The following is a 17,890-nucleotide window of genomic DNA, read 5'->3' as shown; positions in this document are numbered from 1 at the left end:
TTAGTAAATTAGTAATTGTAATACAAAATATTTTAACATTATTAAACATAAACAAGTCTTATTTATTAATAATTTTCTGAAAAACACCTTTAGGTTGTAAAAAAATGTATATAATATTACTTTTAAAAAAACCGTATTTTTTTTCCTGACATCCTATTTTTAATACAAAATCTTATTTTTTCCTTTTCTGGCATCATAGCTCTATGATCTATGCCGCAAGAAAGAAATTATGGTAATCAGTCAAAAAAAAAAAAAATATGGGTGTTTTTTGGGCACCTCTTGATGTTTCATGACCCAAAGATCACAAAAATAAAAAAGGTGATGGGTTGTACCTGCGTATGTTGTCGTGTTTAAACTTTAATACCTTTTGATCAACCGATTTCGATGAAATTTTGTATAAAGACTTATGATTATATGTTGGTAAAATTTTGGAGTCAATATCTTCAGGAGGGTAAATAGTTTTTTGACGTTTATTTTCTCAAAATGTTATAAATATAATCCCACATTATATTAAGCTTAGTACATGCGTGGTTGCATAAATTACCTTTTTTAAAACGATTTTATCACAAATTTCTTTCTTTTTTCCAAAAATTGAAAAACCTATTTTTTTATTTATTATATATAATTTTAACCGATTTTTTTCTAATGTCTTCCTAGGTATATAACTAATGCAAGTGATGTAAAAAAAAATATATATTTTGGAGCAATATTAGGGGTGGTACAGTCGATCAAGGTTTAAAGATATCGATTTTTTTAATTTTTCAAAACTCCATTTTGGAAAATCATATGTAAATTTAGTTGGTTGTAGTGGAATATTTTTTTAGTTTGTTTCATCTAAAATAGTAAACGTAAAAAAATGAAAAAAATTTTTTGGAAGGACATTTCGGGGTGGGGAACACAGAAAATTAAAAAAAAAAATTTTTTTAATTTGTTTAAACTATTTTTAGTTTATTGTGACATATAATGATAATTTTACAGTAAAACATCATCATAAATTATTCCCACCCTAAAAAAACAAACTCTAGGTAACTTTTTTCATGTATAATTATTTTTCCACTTGTAAGAATAACTAATACCAGAAAAGAATTATAATTTTACTGTCAGATTTTTTATACGTGCCTTTAATAATTGAGGTATATCTATTAATCAAAAGCAAACAGTAACATTTGCTTTTAATATAATAATAATAATAATAATAATCTCAACAGAACAAAAATTTGTTCCCAACACAAAATACATAATTCCTCTATGTACTTTTTATCCTGTTAGGTTTCCGGGAATCATCCTTAGGTAACACTTTAGAGAATGATATGTATGAGTGTAAGTTAAGTTTAGTCTTGTACAGTCTCAGGTCAACCATTTCTGAGATGTGTGGTTAATTGAACCCCAACAAACAAAGAACACCGGCATCTACTACGATCTAGTATTCAAATCCATATAAAAGTAACTGCCATTACTAGGATTTCAACGTTTGAACTCTCAACTTCGAAATCAGCTGATTTGTGAAGACGCATTCACCACTAGAACAAAACAGTGGGTTATGCATCTATGTACGTATTATTAATAGCTAACATTACATTGTCGTAAGTGTAGTGGGTTTGACTTTTAAAAAACAATTATTTATAATTTAATCCTGTCTGTAATGAAATTTTTCTTGTATGATTTTCAAAAATCAAATTCAATTTATTTATAATGCACAGCTTAAATTTTTACCAAGTAAAAATAGAGTTTGATAAAAAAACGATTTTCGAGTTAAAAAAAAGGTTACAAATTTTTTTTCCCTTATTTTAAGAGTTTTGATTGTGTTTACATCGTAACCGCTTATTCATTATAAAAGGTGATGTATAATTATCAATACAAAATATAGTACAGGCAATTTGTTATCAAAATATATTTGAAAATATCAGGCTATATTTGAAAATCCTTACCTATCGATTGATCTTTTGTCCATGCGTTAGGGGTGAAGAGGGAAGCTTAACTTCAGATTTTTAACATCCCATAGATTTTTTAAAAACTCAAAAAATTTTTGTAATGCGTTTTTCTCTGAATCTATGCATTTTAGAGAAATGTTTAACAAACAAAAAATGTAGAGGACATTCTCCTCTACAATTAATGTTTTTAAAATTATAATTTGAAATTGAAATACTAGGTGGCGCTGAATTTGTAAAAAACGTGTTTTTTCACCGGAAAAAATTGTTTTTCGTCTGTATTGCATTTGAAAAAATTGATAACCTCAAAAAAACAGACAACTTTTATTCAAACAATTTTCTTGTACGACTTAGCATTACAGAGTTATAGCGGTACAATGGCAACGCAGCAGTCCTATTGTTACTCTAGCCGGGGAGATCGGCATTGTTCAGCGACTAGATCGGTTTCGAACACGTGCCCAATTCACAACACTTTCACAAGCTACAGCTCCAAAACGGTAAGTCGTACAAGAAAATTGTTTGAATAAAAGTTGTCTGTTTTTTTTAGATTAACAACTTTTCCAAATGCAATACAGACGAAAAACAATTTTTTCCGGTGAAAAAATTGAAAAAACACGTTTTTTACAAATTCAACGCCACCTAGTATTTCAATTTCAAATTATACGGCATCACTTCAAACACATTAATTGTAGAGGAGAATTTCCTCTATATTTTTTGCTTGAAAAACTTTTCTCTAAAATGCACAGATTCAGAGAAAAACGCATTTCAAACTTTTTTGAGTTTTTCAAAAATCTATGGGAGGGGGCATGTTATAAATCTGGAGTTAAGCTTCCCTCATCACCCCTAACATATGGAAAAAACATCAGTCGGTAGGTAAGGATTTTCAAATAAAAATACAAATCGACTCTACTAATATGATATGATTCCTTTGTCGAATCACGAAATATAAATTTTTATTTAAACAAAAAACAAAAATTTGCGGGTAAAATAAAACTAGATGAAAAAATTCCCATTTATTTATAAGAAAATTTATGTTCATTTTGATAAGTAAAATCAAAAACGAATAGCAGTTTTTTTTTGTTTTTTTGATGTATGAAAATTATCAAGTCTTACCGGGATTCGAAACCGGGTCATTCAGGATGTCACTACTAAAAATTAATAAAAAAAAAAAACAATACTAAGACGCAATCGTAGAGAAAAAAATCTAATTTGGACACTCCTTGACTTCTTTGTACGGCTATTAAATAACATATAAACATTTTTTTTTTTTTTTAATGAAAAGTACATAAAATTTATTTCATAATTAACTACTGATGTTTTTTAATATTTTTTGTTTAATAATCAGAGATTAATAATTATTAATAAATCAGTATATCTAAATTAAAAAAAAAAAGGAAATGAGGTCTGATTCGAACCGATGTGCCTTCCCCTAAAATCCAAATATTTCATTAATTAAAATTTCATTTGGCTATAACTCTGGTACCAATAAAAATAAGTACTACTTACGATATATCCTTAAAAGGATCTCACTGAGGGCTTATTACTGCAATTAAGAAAAAGTTCAAAATCCAATTTTTTTTTAAGTTTTAGCTTTTTTGAACACTTTTGGTCCAGTCGATTGCAATCAAAAGAAGAGGTGCACAACTAGATGTTATAGCAGTCCTAAATCTAAAATTTTAACATTCTACGGCTAATCGATTTTGAGTTATACAAATGTACGTACTGATGTCACGCCGAAAATTGTCAAAATTGATTCATGGATGGTCAAAATGGATATTTCCATTGAAATCTGAAACCGATTTTTTTCTGCGATCACAGTACATCCTTTACTTCGTTCAAGGAAGTAAGAATAGAAATTACAACATTGCTAACGTTAAAACCGCAGGTAAAGGAACATCAATGTACCAACTTGTAGCATCATAACTAGCTAAGCTGCTACTCTCAAATTTTCAATTCTGTTGAATTTCAAAATTTCCACAAATTAGTCTAGCAGTTTTCGAGATTCTGGAGCTATAAAATTTTATACATATGCTTATATATATATATATATATATATATATAGTGAGAGAGAGAGAGAGAATCATGTGAATCCCTCAACAACTTTAAAACCATTCCTGATAGAATACTATAACTTACAGGATAAGATATCGGTCAACTACTTTATCTTTTGACGAGAAATAGAATTTCAACCCCTTTTTTTGGGGTGGCTAACTCAAATATTTTAAATGGTAACATTCTTTGTGTGATAAATCATTTAAAACGACTATTTAAGATGAGAAAAATGGTATAATTAAAAAATTGGTACGATATCTGTACTCAAAAAGACGAAGGGGTAAATTATGGATTTTGAGAAAAATTATGTTGATAATTTAAGGAATTGTAATCGTAAATAAATAAATTTATAAAACTTTTGATTAAATGAATATTATCAAATAAATTTATTTAAAAATATATATATATTTTTTTTTTACGCATAACCTTTGCTTATTTACTTACATTTCATTTTTAAAAATATTTAAAATGTCCGTCTACTGTTGTTTTATGTGTGCCAGTCTGTTGTAAAAGACCCACCGGGTTGGTCTAGTGGTGAACGCGTCTTCCCAAATCAGCTGATTTGAAAACCAAGAGTTCCAGCGTTCAAGTCCTAGTAAAGCCAGATATTTTTACACGGATTTTATCATGGATTATTTTATCATGGATTTAGATCATGGATACTGGTGTTCATTGGTGGGGTTGGGTTTTTCAATTAACCACACATCTCAGGAATAGTCGACCTGAGACTGTACAAGACTACACTTCATTTACAATCATACATATCATCCTCATTCATCCTCTGAAGTATTATCTATCCTCATTCATCCTCGGTAGTTACTACTGGAAGCTAAACAGGAAAGAGAGAGAGAGAGTCTGTTGTAAAAGTATAAATAGTGTTGATACATTTCAGTCATTAAAAGCCTTATTTTTATTTTCATAATTTACGTTTAAATATAAAAAAATTGGAATTTGGTTAATTTTTGGGTTTCGCGTATCAATGGGGCTTTTATTGATTATAATGAACAAGAAAAAAAGAATTTAAAAATCAAGATTTGCTAACTTAAAATAACTTTTTTATTTTTGGAGTTCCCTTACAACATGGGAATAATTAAGTAAACAATTTTTTATAAAGAAGTAATCCTTAAAACATCAAAAAATAAATTGTTTGAAAATATTGAAAAATAAAGAATTACATTTATGATAATAATAAAAAAAATTACTTCTTATTTTGAGTTCAGAGTACATCACAGGGGCCAAAACTATTTAAATTTTTACTACCCTTAAAGTGACAAAGAAAAAACATTTTTTTTAGTATTAAGAATTAAAAACGTAGAGCCAAATATAAATAAAAATTTATTTTACCTCCACCTTTCGGTACGCCGGAAGGTGGAGGTACATTTTACCGGTGCAAATAGGGGATAAAAAAGATTTCCACCTTAAAGTTAAGAAAAACTTCAAATTTACTCAATACGACAATGGTTGCATGTGAAAAAAGTTTCACATGTTTAACATACAACAAGCCTCATCTTACAATTCCATCAATATTCTGGTCATCCCTTGTCGTAAGGGTTAGTCATATCAAAAATTGTTACAGACAAAAATTTTAGGTAATCTTTAGAGGACTAATGACCACTTTAAACCGATTCGATACTGTGCCTATTAAACGAGGTATGATTCTTTTTTTCTTCGAAACTCCATTTTTTTAATTCCCTGGGCCAATGGTTGGTGATATCTAAAACCTTTACTTACATTAGTTTTGGAGTTTATCCAGAAACAAGTAGGAACTTTAAACGAATTAGATATTTTACTTAATAAGAGTTTTTTTCGAAAAAAAAACCCATTTCTACCCCCTTGATCCGATTTTGGCCGTTAACCAACCGACCAAGATTTTGGGACGAAATACTTTTAAGGAACAATTTGTTTGAAAGTGATTGGCGCAAAATTACGACACTTATCGTGTCCACAATAAAGTGAAATATATATAATATATATATATATATATATACATATTTCTTATTATATATATGAGCTGATTGATGTGTTTGAAATGACGGTAGTTTTGGGGTATATAATATTAATATATATTAATGGGGTATATTAATATATATATATATATATATATATATATATATATATATATATATATATATATATATATATATATATATATATATATATGAGCTGATTGATGTGTTTGAAATGACGGTAGTTTTGGTGTCTGTGGAATGTGAAACGCGAAATATGTCGAAGTTTCCCGGATATCGAATCAAGGTACCATTACAAATCGTAGCTTTCTTCTGAAACTATCTAAAACAGAATATTATATTTTTAAAGATGAATAATTTTAAAAAAATGTTCTAAAAATATTTATATACAGGTTTAAGCTTAACAAATTTTCTTAACTAAAGTTTCCTTTAAATTTAACACCCCTTAAATTAAATGTTAAATCAAGAATGTAGAAATTTTCGAAATTTTTTTTCTTTATTTTAGATCAGGAATTTATAACGAACAGAATTGTTCGTTATAAGTTGGCTCTTTAATTATTAATTACATTATTTTAATTTTATATTTTACATTTATAATAAAATACTAGCGTACCTCGTCGCAACTTCGCCCACAATAAAGATGTAGCTTCACTCGTAATGCTTTTTTAATAGCAAACTTTTTTTTTTATAAATAAAAAATATTTAATCAACAATATTATATTTTGATTTTCATTAAATCCTGATAAAACGGTAAATAAAATACTGAAGAAATATACGATAAACAATGAATTGTTGCCCAAAACTTAAATAAAGGAAAACAAAAAAAGGAAGATAAGAAAATTTAACAATATTTGTTAGACCGATCCATTTTATGAATGAATTAAAACAGTTGATATAAAAGTCCAAAAATGATAAACAAAAAATTTATTACAATCCCAAATCTAGCTTTCCCATTGCGGCTTCGCCCGTGTTCTATGGTTACTTGCGCTTCCCGTCACGATCAGAAAGTCATGGCTCGCTTCGCTCTCCCTTCCCGTTTCGCTTTCCTTATCCCGTTGCTTTTTCCCTTACTTCCCTTTCACCCTTCCTCTTCCCCACTTCCCTTTCACTCTTCCTCCTTCCTTTTTCTCTTTTCCCTTTCCATTTCCTTTTCCCAGTCTTCCCCTTTTTTCTTATTTCCATTTTCTCCTTCTTCCCTTTTTACCCGCTTCCCTTTTACAATTGTCGATTTTTCCCTATTTCCCTTTTCCGATTTAGGAAAAGGACGATTTAGGACGTTGCTACGCTTCGTCTTAGGTTTAATTATTTTAGTAGATCCCCTCATAAAATCAATAGATGCCCTCACCAAATAAACTTGTTTTTCGACAACAAATTTTGTGTTTTACGTCAAACATCTTAAAAACTATTAGAGTTACAGTTCTGGGATTGGTTTTATCCTATTTCCCATTTCAAATTATATAAAAATCACCAATTCTAGTCCTTAATTTAGGTCCAAAAAATTATAGTAAGGCTTTTTTTATTAAAAGAGTTGAAATCCGAGCGAAATTTTTCACTAGCCATAACTCGAAAACAAACCGTTTCCAGACCTATGTTTATTGAACTTTTTATATTATTTTAACAGTAAATCATGTCCTGAAAATCCTTCTGTTTCTTAGTGGGACACTCTGTATATACATACAGAGTGATTCCAAATTGCACAACAATCTCTCGGGAAATGATTCTATAGCCAAAAATAACAAAAATAAGTCAGAAAAAGTGTTTTTAGCGAGTTTCACCTCGCGAAACATTTAACCCTGCTTTCTCCCCCATTCATAAAATTAAACCGTACTAAAATTTTTGTAGTACAAATCGAGAGCTAAATTTGGTGCTTTCTTGGGTTTTTGATTTCAAAAATTGTATAAAAATAGTTTAACTCTCCTGGTTGATCTAGTGGTAAACGCGTCTTCTCAAATCAGCTGATTTGGAAGTTGAGAGTTCCAGCGTTCAAGTCCTAGTAAAGTCAGTTATTTTTATACGGATTTGAATACTAGATTGTGGATACCGGTGTTCTTTGGTGGTTGGGTTTCAATTAACCACATGTCTAAGGAATGGTCGAAGTGAGACTGTACAAGACTACACTTCATTTACACTCATATATATCATCCTCTGAAGTATTATCTGAACGGTAATTACCGGAGGCTAAACAGGAAAAAGGTGGAATAAAAATAGTTCCAGACCTCTGTCTTACTTAGGTTTTAAGAAAAACGGGGTAAAATACGAAAAAGTTTAATCGGAAAATACTTTTTTTTAAGTTTGGAATTAAATAAGTTTGTTAATTTATCAATAAACAAATACTCGTAGTTAACTTTGAAGAAAATTTAATTCTCAGAAAATTAATGTGAATAACGTACTACCAATTAAATGCCCAAGTAAACTGATATTATTTACTTAAATTATCAAAATGTGACGCAAGTGGTAGCGTCTCCGCCTTTCACCCGGATGTCCTGGGTTCGAATCCTGGTCAGGCATGGTATTTTTCATACACTGAAAATTTCCATTCGGGCTAAATAATCATAGCAGTCGATGCCCGCACATGTCATTAAATAATAAAATTTAATTTTTAACTTTATTTAAATATTTTTGGTCCTAAATCACTTAATATAATAAATCTTGAAAAACATTTAAACAATTTAACAAATTGTGAAATATGAAAAAATGTATTACAAATTTAAAATAGTAAATCAACTGTTATTTTATAAAAATGCGATCTATATTACGTTAAAACAAACAATGTTAGTTCCCGACCTTCGTGGCACGAGTGGTAGCGTCTCGGCCTTTCATCGAAAGGTACCGGGTTCGAATCCTGGTCAGGCATGGCATTTTTCACACATGCTACAAAGCATTCAATCTCATCTTCTGAAGCATGCATAACGGTGGACCCGGAGGTTAAACAAAAAAAAAAAAATTAAGGTATAGTAAACTTATACATTTTCCATCTTGCCGGCCACCATGGCAGTGTCTCGGCCTTTCATCCAGAAGTCCCAGGTTCGAATCCCGGTCAGGCATGGCATTTTCATACTCTACAAAAATTTTTATTCATCTCATCCTCTTAAGTAATACCTAACGGTGATCTCGGAGGTAAAAAAAATAAGAAATTTGCAAAATTACAAAAACACACAAAGAAATATTACCAGGAGATGTTTATTAAAGCGTATTAGGTAATAGGATTTTAGCAAATACCAGGAAAATTTTGGACAACAATTAGATAATTTATTGTTTCATCAAGATGGAATAACATCTTATTATTACCTAAGAGCTAATAGTACAATCATTAAAGTCTAATAATTTCGTAATTATGAAGAACCGCATTTGTGTCTACCTCCTAGTAACTTAAGTTTTAACCCACCGGGTTGGTCTAGTGGTGAACGCGTCTTCCCAAATCAGTTGATTTGGAAGTCGAGAGATCCAGCGGTCAAGTCTTAGTAAAGTCTGTTATTTTTACACGAATTTGAATACTAGATGGTGGATACCAGTGTTCTTTGGTGGTTGGGTTTCAATTAACCACACATCTCAGGAATGGACGAACTTGAGACTGTACAAGTCTACACTTCATTCACATTCATTACATATCTTCCTCATTTCATCCTCATATCTGACAGGTAATTACCGGGGGCTAAACAGCAAAAAGGAAAAAAGTAACTTTAAATTATGAAATATGAATCAGATTCCATTTTTTTTAAATGATTCTATACATTTAAATAGTTTTTGTAATAATTTTGGCAGAAATATTATATTTAAATTTTTTTATTATTTAATTTTTTTTTTAAATAAAAATCTGATGCAGACACCATATGACTTCTTTGTATGCCCATTAAATTACATATGCACATTTTTAAAAGTACATAAGATTTTATTTCAATAATAACTTCTGATTTTTTTTCATATATTTTTTTTTATTTCTATTATTGAATTATCATTTATTGTAAAACTATTTTACTATCAGTGGTTAATAATTATTAATAAATCAATAAATTTAAATTTTAAAAAAAAAGTCGGAAATGAAGTCAGATTCGAACCGATGTCCCTTCTCCTTGTAAGATCAACATATTTTATTAATTAAAAATTTATTTGGCTATAACTCTGGAATCAGTAAAAATAAGTACCATTTATGTATATCGTAGAAAAGCTCTCAATAAGGGCTTATTACTCCAGTTAAAAAAAATTTTTTTAATGCAAATTTTATTGGAATTTAGGCTTTTTTGGACACTTTTTGTCCAGTTGATTGCGATCAAAAGGGAAGGTGCACAACTAGATGTTATAACAATCCTAAAACTAAAATTTCAACACCCTACGGCTAAATTGTTTTTGAGTTATGCGAGATACATACAACGTACAGACGTCACACCGAAACTACTCAAAATGGAATCAGGGATCGTCAAAATGGATATTTCCGTTGAAATCAGATATCCGAAATTTTTCGCGATCACAATACTTTCTTTTACTTCGTACAAGGAAATAAAAATGTATTACAAACACTACCATCATCAGGTGAAATGTAATACTTTTTTTTTTTTTTAATCAACGTTAAGAAACTTCAGTTAGTTATTTGTATAAAAAAAAAAATTAATCTAAATAATTTAATACATGAAAATTATTTTATACGTTATTAATATTCTAATTATTACTTTTTATTACATTACATAAAGTAATAAAATTTTTTGATAGTTAAACATAGTGTGAATTAAAAGTAAAAAGGAAATTAATGAGTCCAGGCTGCCTTTGAAATATGATCTGCATTGATGTTACAGAAGGATGTTGAAAATTAGCTTGCTTTGTGAAGTACAAAATGAAAAGATATTAAAACAAATAGGAGAGGAATGTTGTGACAGAATCTTGAAAGCAGTTAAAACTTTAAAGGAAAACAAGCATTGGATTATATTAAACAGATAATAATTGAGGAAGGTAGGAATATATATATATATATATATATATATATATATATATATATATATATATATATACAGAGTGTCCCATATAAAACGCAACCCAACCTTATATTGGTAGGTATTGAAATAATAAAAAGGCATGCGTAAATGTAAATGAAATTTTTTTATTATTACCATCCATTACTTTAAATTTAGAGTAAATGTTGGAAGTGGTCGGCATCTTCTTCAATACAAGCTTCAATTCTTTTTACAGCGTTTCTTGCAACTTTTTTTTTTTATTGGCCGGATATGTAATACAGCTTGTTCAATATTGACTTTGAATCGTTCAAGTGTTCGTGGTTTGTTGCTGTAGGCTTTTTCTTTGTGGTAACCCCGTAGAAAAAAGTCCGCCGCAGTCAAATCTGGAGATCATGGTGGCCACAAGCCTCGACCGATAACACGATTACCGAAGAATTCCTCAACGAAATCAGAAGTTGAACCTGCGTAGTGCTATGTCGCACCGACATGTTGTAGCCAGCAGTATCTGTTTTACTCTACCAAGAGTGCGATGAACATAAAAATAAAATATCCTGATATCGTTCTGCATTAATGGTGTACTCGAAAAAAATAGGACCGATTATTTTCTTCCGCGATATTGCACACCACACGCCCGACTTCTGCGGGTGTAATTGTTTTTCGTGATAAACGCGGGGGATTTTCAGCGCTCCAAATTCTACTGTTTTGGCTGTTTACGTAACCATCCAAATGAAACCGTGCTTCATTTGTGAAAAATAACTAATCCATAACATTAATTCTCTCACGCAGAAATCGACGGAACCGTTGACGATATTGTAGCCGTTTTTCTTTGTTGGGCACAAGAAGTTGATGAATCGTTTGAATGCGATAAGGTCGTAATTGTAATTGTTTGGTCGCCCGATGAACAGTTGATTTAGACAAATTAATTTCAGCAGACCAACGTCTGATCGATTTATTTGGCGAGGCGAGTAATCGGTCTTTGATTTCAGTGACTGTATCTGCATTCAACACTGACGCAGATCTTTTGTGTTCCTTGTTATTAACAGAACCGGTCTCTCTAAATTTTGCGACTATCCTTAATACTGATGTTTTGTTAGGAGCTGGTTTATCTGGGTACTTATGGTGAAACAAATCTTGCACTACAACCACTGATTTCGTACTGACTCGACAATGAAAACACGTTCATCTAACGAAAACACCATCTTGTATCTAGCAATACACTGAACGTTATGATTGCATTGTTGTTACTATCGGTAGTGTTCTACTGCGTCGCCGTGATGTTCAGTTATTGGACGAGTCCATTTCAGTAACGAGTAGGGGAGTAAGCTTGACTTTTTAAATTTCATGAATCAGTGATTGATGGGCTACGTTTTATATGGGAAACTGTGTATATATATATATATATATATATATATATATATATATATGTAAATGTTCGTTTGTTGAAAATCTTAAATCTCCGAAAGTTTTTCACCGATTGGATTGAAATTTTGACACAACGTTGCATTGGAATACGCGCGTGTTTTTATATACTTACTATTTATATACCTAAGATGTCACACCTGTTAAAGGTAAAAACCTACTTTTTTAAAAACAGTGATATCTGTTAACGTAAAAGCAACACACGGTATACTAAATATTTTACGATTCAATTTCAATGTTTCCGATATGTATATCCGCTATAGACTAATAAACTACTGGACCGATTTACGCGCGGGGAAAAAGGAAGAAAGGAAAAATGGAAAAGGGGGAAAAGGAAATGAAAATGGGAAAGGATAAAAAAGAAAAGTAAAAAAGGGGACAGGAGAAAAAAGAGGAAGGGTGAAAGAGTTATTGGGGAAAATGGAAATATGGGAAGTAAAAATGGGGTAATGGAAAAGCGGAAAATGAGGGAAAAGAATGGAGTAAAAATGAAAATGGGGAAGGTTGAAGGGGAAAGAGGAGTAACTTAAAATGGGGGAAAGGTTAAATTTCATGAAGTTCCGCACTCTTCATTTTGTTAATGTTTTATTAAACTTTCAATTGTGTTCATTTAATCTATATATATATATATATATATATATATGCAATTTCTGTATATATACAATTATATTTTATAATAATTTTTACTTCATATTATGAAATAAAGGAAGTTATGTGATCGGGAAAAATTTCGGTTTTGAGATTTCAACGAAAATATACATTTTGGCCATCCCTGAATCAATTTTGACTGGTTTCGGCGTGAGGTCTTCTCTTTCTCTTTCCTGTTTAGCCTCCGGTAACTACCGTTTAGATAATTCTTCAGAGGATGAATGAGGATGATATGTATGAGTGTAAATGAAGTGTAAATCTTGTACATTCTCAGTTCGACCATTCCTGAGAATTGTGGTTAATTGAAGCCCAACCACCAAAGAATACCGGTATCCACGATCTAGTATTCAAATCCGTGTAAAAATAACTGGCTTTACTAGGACTTGAACGCTTGAACTCTGGACTTCCAAATCAGCTGATTTGGGAAGACGCGTTCACCACTAGACCAACCCGGTGGGTTTTTGGCGTGAGGTCTATTCGTACGTATGTATAACTCAAAATCTATTAGCCGTAGAATGTTGAAATTTTAGATTTAGGACTGTTTTAACATTTAGTTGTGCATTTCCAGTTTTGATTGCAATCGAGTGGACCAAATGTGATCAAAAAAGCCGAAACTTAAAAAAATTTGAATTTTTTATTTTTTCTTAATAAGTACTCATTGAGAACTTTTCAACAATATATCATATATGTAACAATATATATATATCATCATATACTTATTTTCATTGGTCCCAGCGTTATAGCCAAATAAAATTTTAATTAATTATATATTTGGATCTTAGAGAAAGGTTCATTGGTTTTATTAGACTTCTTCTCCTTTTTTTTAACTTTATTTATTTTTTTAAAACTAAATATATTGATTTATTAAAATTTTAACCTCTAATTTAAAAAAAAAATTATACGATGAATAATAATTCAATAATAACAAAAAAAAAAATTTTAAAATATCAGTTATTAATGAAATAATATTTAATGTACTTTTATTTTAGAAAAAAGTGTATATGTAATTTAATAGGCGTCTAAATTAATAGAAGTCTTATGGTTTCCATATCAGATTTTTTTTTTCTTCTGTTTACCTACTGGAACCACCGTAACGTACACTTCAAAGAATGAATGAGGATGATGGGAATGTGAATGAAGTATAGTCTTGTACAGTCTAGGGTCGACCACTCCTGAGAAGTGTGGTTAATTGAAACCCATCCACTAAACATAACATGATGGGGAAGCTAGTAGAAAAGATGCTGGCTCGCCGCATCATCAAAGAACTAGAAGAGGGAGCCGGAATCAGTCCTAACCAGTACGGGTTTATGCTGGGGCGATCCACCGTGCAGGCTATCTGCCGAATTTCGGGATGGGCGATGAGGTGAAGAGAGGCACTTGGCGAACCAGGAGAATTCCACTGATGCTATCACTAGACATAAAAAACGCGTTCGGGGCTATTGGTTGGGGTCATATTAATGACGCAATTGCGGCTAGGGGCCTCAGCCCGTACCTGCGTAGGCAAATTGAATGTTATTTGTCCAACAGAGGATGTCTGGTGGAAGCACAGGAAGAAACAGTACATTTTCAAATGCACGGTGGAGTTCCGCAGGGCTCTGTTCTGGGGCCGTTGTTGTGGCTGGTGATTATAGATGAACTCCTTCAGAAGGAGTTTCCTGTCGGCGTCCAGGTCCTGGCTTATGCAGATGACCTTGCAGTCCTCGTAGAGGGAAGGACGGTCTTGGAGGTACGGGAGAGGGTGTATGCGTCCATCGACACTATACAGGAGCGGTTGAGGTCCAGGGGTCTGCAACTGTCTACGGAAAAATGCCGGTGTATTGCCTTTACGGGTAGAAGAGTGCTAGAACCGTTCAATATTTCCATCAACGGTTATGCTATAGAAGAAGCGAATAACATCAAGTACTTAGGAGTTATCCTCCAGAAAAACGGTAGATACACCGAGCACATAGTCAACGTATGCAACAAGGCAGAAAGGATGATAAAAAATCTAAACATCATTATGTCATCGCAGAATGCCCCTCGGGCCTCAAAGCGCCGTTTACTGGCGACCACCGTCGTGTCTTCGCTTATGTATGCCGTTCCGGCCTGGTGGCGCTCTATCGCCATCAGGCGCAACAAAGAGAGACTGGCGAGGACGCACAGGTGTGTGCTCCTAGGTGTTGTGTCCGCATACAGGACAGTGTCCTATGCCGCCCTGTGCGTGTTATCGGGTACACCTCCTATTGACCTAATCGCAAAAAAGAGGGTGGAGAGGGCACAAGGCAAGCCAGAACAAGAGGTCAGGGATGCCGTTTATAATATCTGGCAGGAAAGATGGTCGCAGGAAGCTGTGAGTCGATGGACGAGAACCCTCATCCCCAACATCAAGCCATGGTTGTCGAGAAGATTTGGTGAGGTTGATCTTCACCTATCGCAGTTTTTTACAGGACATGGTTCCTTCAATAACTACCTGCACAAAATAGGCAAGAGAGAAGAGCCAATTTGCAACTACTGCAACGAGATAGATGATGCTGAGCACACCTTTTTTGAGTGCAATAGGTGGGACACACTTAGACATAGTAAGGCACTCACAGGTATAACTCCAGAGACAACAATAGACTACATGCTAAGAAGCGAGTCAAACTGGAATAATTTTGCTAGTTTTGTTAGACAAGTTGTTCTACAGAAATACTCCGATGAGAGAAGAAAGGTGTTGGCTAGAATAGGACTGGGTGGACAGCCTTGCTGGTGAGGTCCAGCATGCTGCGGTGTGTTGGCACTGATGAGCCACCAAGGACTCCACGGGTAACAGTCAGGCAACAGCACACTGAATACTGAAGGGACCCGGTACCGCGTCGCGGCGAACTGGGTCTGGCGTGGTGTAATAATGTGGTGTATTAGTATTGCCCTTTTGGGTCCCCAAGGGGGCAATATTGATAAAGAACTCTCAAAAAGAGCTAACCGGTAGGCCGACCTGCCTTGCCGGTATATAGCCGGTAGGTGGGGAGGCCTATTTGAGTTTAAAGACACTCCCCTGGGCGGCGTAATACCAACAAGTCGGTCCGGCCCAGGGGAGCTGAGAAAAAAAAAATCCACTAAACATCATCGGTATACACGATCCAGTATTCAAATCGGTTCTAGGATTTGAACCTTAGAACTATCGACTCCAAAACAGCTTATTTGTAATGACGTGTTAACCACTAGACTAGCCCGCTTGGCTAAAATTCATCTGCCAATATTTTGGATACAGACATTGTATAAGCTTTCTATTTGTACCACTTTTCGTGTCTTGAAGGATCTTTAAAATGACGTATCACTCAAAAGATGTTATCATTCAATATATTTGAGTTACAACCCCTAGGCCACCCACAAAAATGGATCGAAATTCTATTTCTCGTCAAAAAGTAAAGTAGTTGACCATTACCTCATCCTGAAAGTTTCAGTATTCTAATTGAAACAATTTTAGTGTTGTTGAACGATTTTTATACTTTTGATTTTTTTGCACAAATATTCTTCTTTATTTTCACAACTAGAACATGTCCTTTTGTTTTGTTACATTCCTCTTGAAAGATTTTGTATATTTTTATTTTTTATTTTCAAAATTTTTTTAATCTTGATATATCAATTTCAGTTTAATTAGAATATCAAAATATAACTGTTACTTTTCAGCTCCAAAAATTACTGGAAAAATTTATATAATTTATTTTTCTTTTTGTAAATTCTAATTTTTTTAATTTTGTAGAAAATACTTGGAATGAAGTGACCTTGGATTAGAATCCACAGTCGAAAAATTTAATGTTTTTTTTTTTTTACTTGTACGAAGTAAAAGAAGTACTGTGATTGCGAAAAATTTCAGTTTTCAGATTTCAACGGAAATATCCATTTTGACCATTTCTGAATCCATTTTGACAAATTTCGGCGTGACACGTCTGTACGTTTGTATCTCGTATAATTCAAAAACAATTAGCCGTAAGATGTTGAAATTTTGGATTTAGAACTGCTGTAACAACTCGTTGCACTCCTATTCTTTTGATTGCAATCGACTGAACCAAAAATGTCCAAAAAAGCTGAAACTTATAAAAAAAATTGGATTTTGGACTTTTTCTTAACTGCAGTAATAAGCCCTCAGTGAGATCCTTTTAAGGATATATCGTAAGTAGTACTTATTTTTATTGGTTCCAGAGTTATAGCCAAATGAAATTTTAATTAATGAAATATTTGGATTTCAGGGGAAGGCACATCGGTTCGAATCAGACCTAATTTCCTTCTTTTTTTTTAATTTAGATATACTGATTTATTAATAATTATTAATCTCTGATTATTAAAAAAAAAAATATTAAAAAACATCAGTAGTTAATTATGAAATAAATTTTATGTACTTTTCATTAAAAAAAAAAAAAATGTGTATATGTTATTTAATAGCCGTACAAAGAAGTCAAGTAGTGTCCAAATTAGATTCTTTTTCTCTACGATTGCGTCTTAGTATTGTTTTTTTTTTTTTATTAATTTTTAGTAGTGACATCCTGAATGACCCGGTTTCGAATCCCGGTAAGACTTGATAATTTTCATACATCAAAAAAACAAAAAAAAACTGCTATTCGTTTTTGATTTTACTTATCAAAATGAACATAAATTTTCTTATAAATAAATGGAAATTTTTTCATCTAGTTTTATTTTACCCGCAAATTTTTGTTTTTTGTTTAAATAAAAATTTATATTTCGTGATTCGACAAAGGAATCATATCATATTAGTAGAGTCAATTTGTATTTTTATTTGAAAATCCTTACCTACCGACTGATGTTTTTTCCATATGCTAGGGGCGATGAGGGAAGCTTAACTCCAGATTTATAACATGCCCCCTCCCATAGATTTTTGAAAAACTCAAAAAAGTTTGAAATGCGTTTTTCTCTGAATCTGTGCATTTTAGAGAAAAGTTTTTCAAACAAAAAATAT

Source organism: Lycorma delicatula, chromosome 13 (assembly GCF_047948215.1).
Source record: "Lycorma delicatula isolate Av1 chromosome 13, ASM4794821v1, whole genome shotgun sequence".
Lineage (NCBI taxonomy): Eukaryota > Metazoa > Arthropoda > Insecta > Hemiptera > Fulgoridae > Lycorma > Lycorma delicatula.
The sequence above is the reverse complement of the archived record's forward strand: the minus strand, read 5'-3'. Positions refer to the sequence as shown.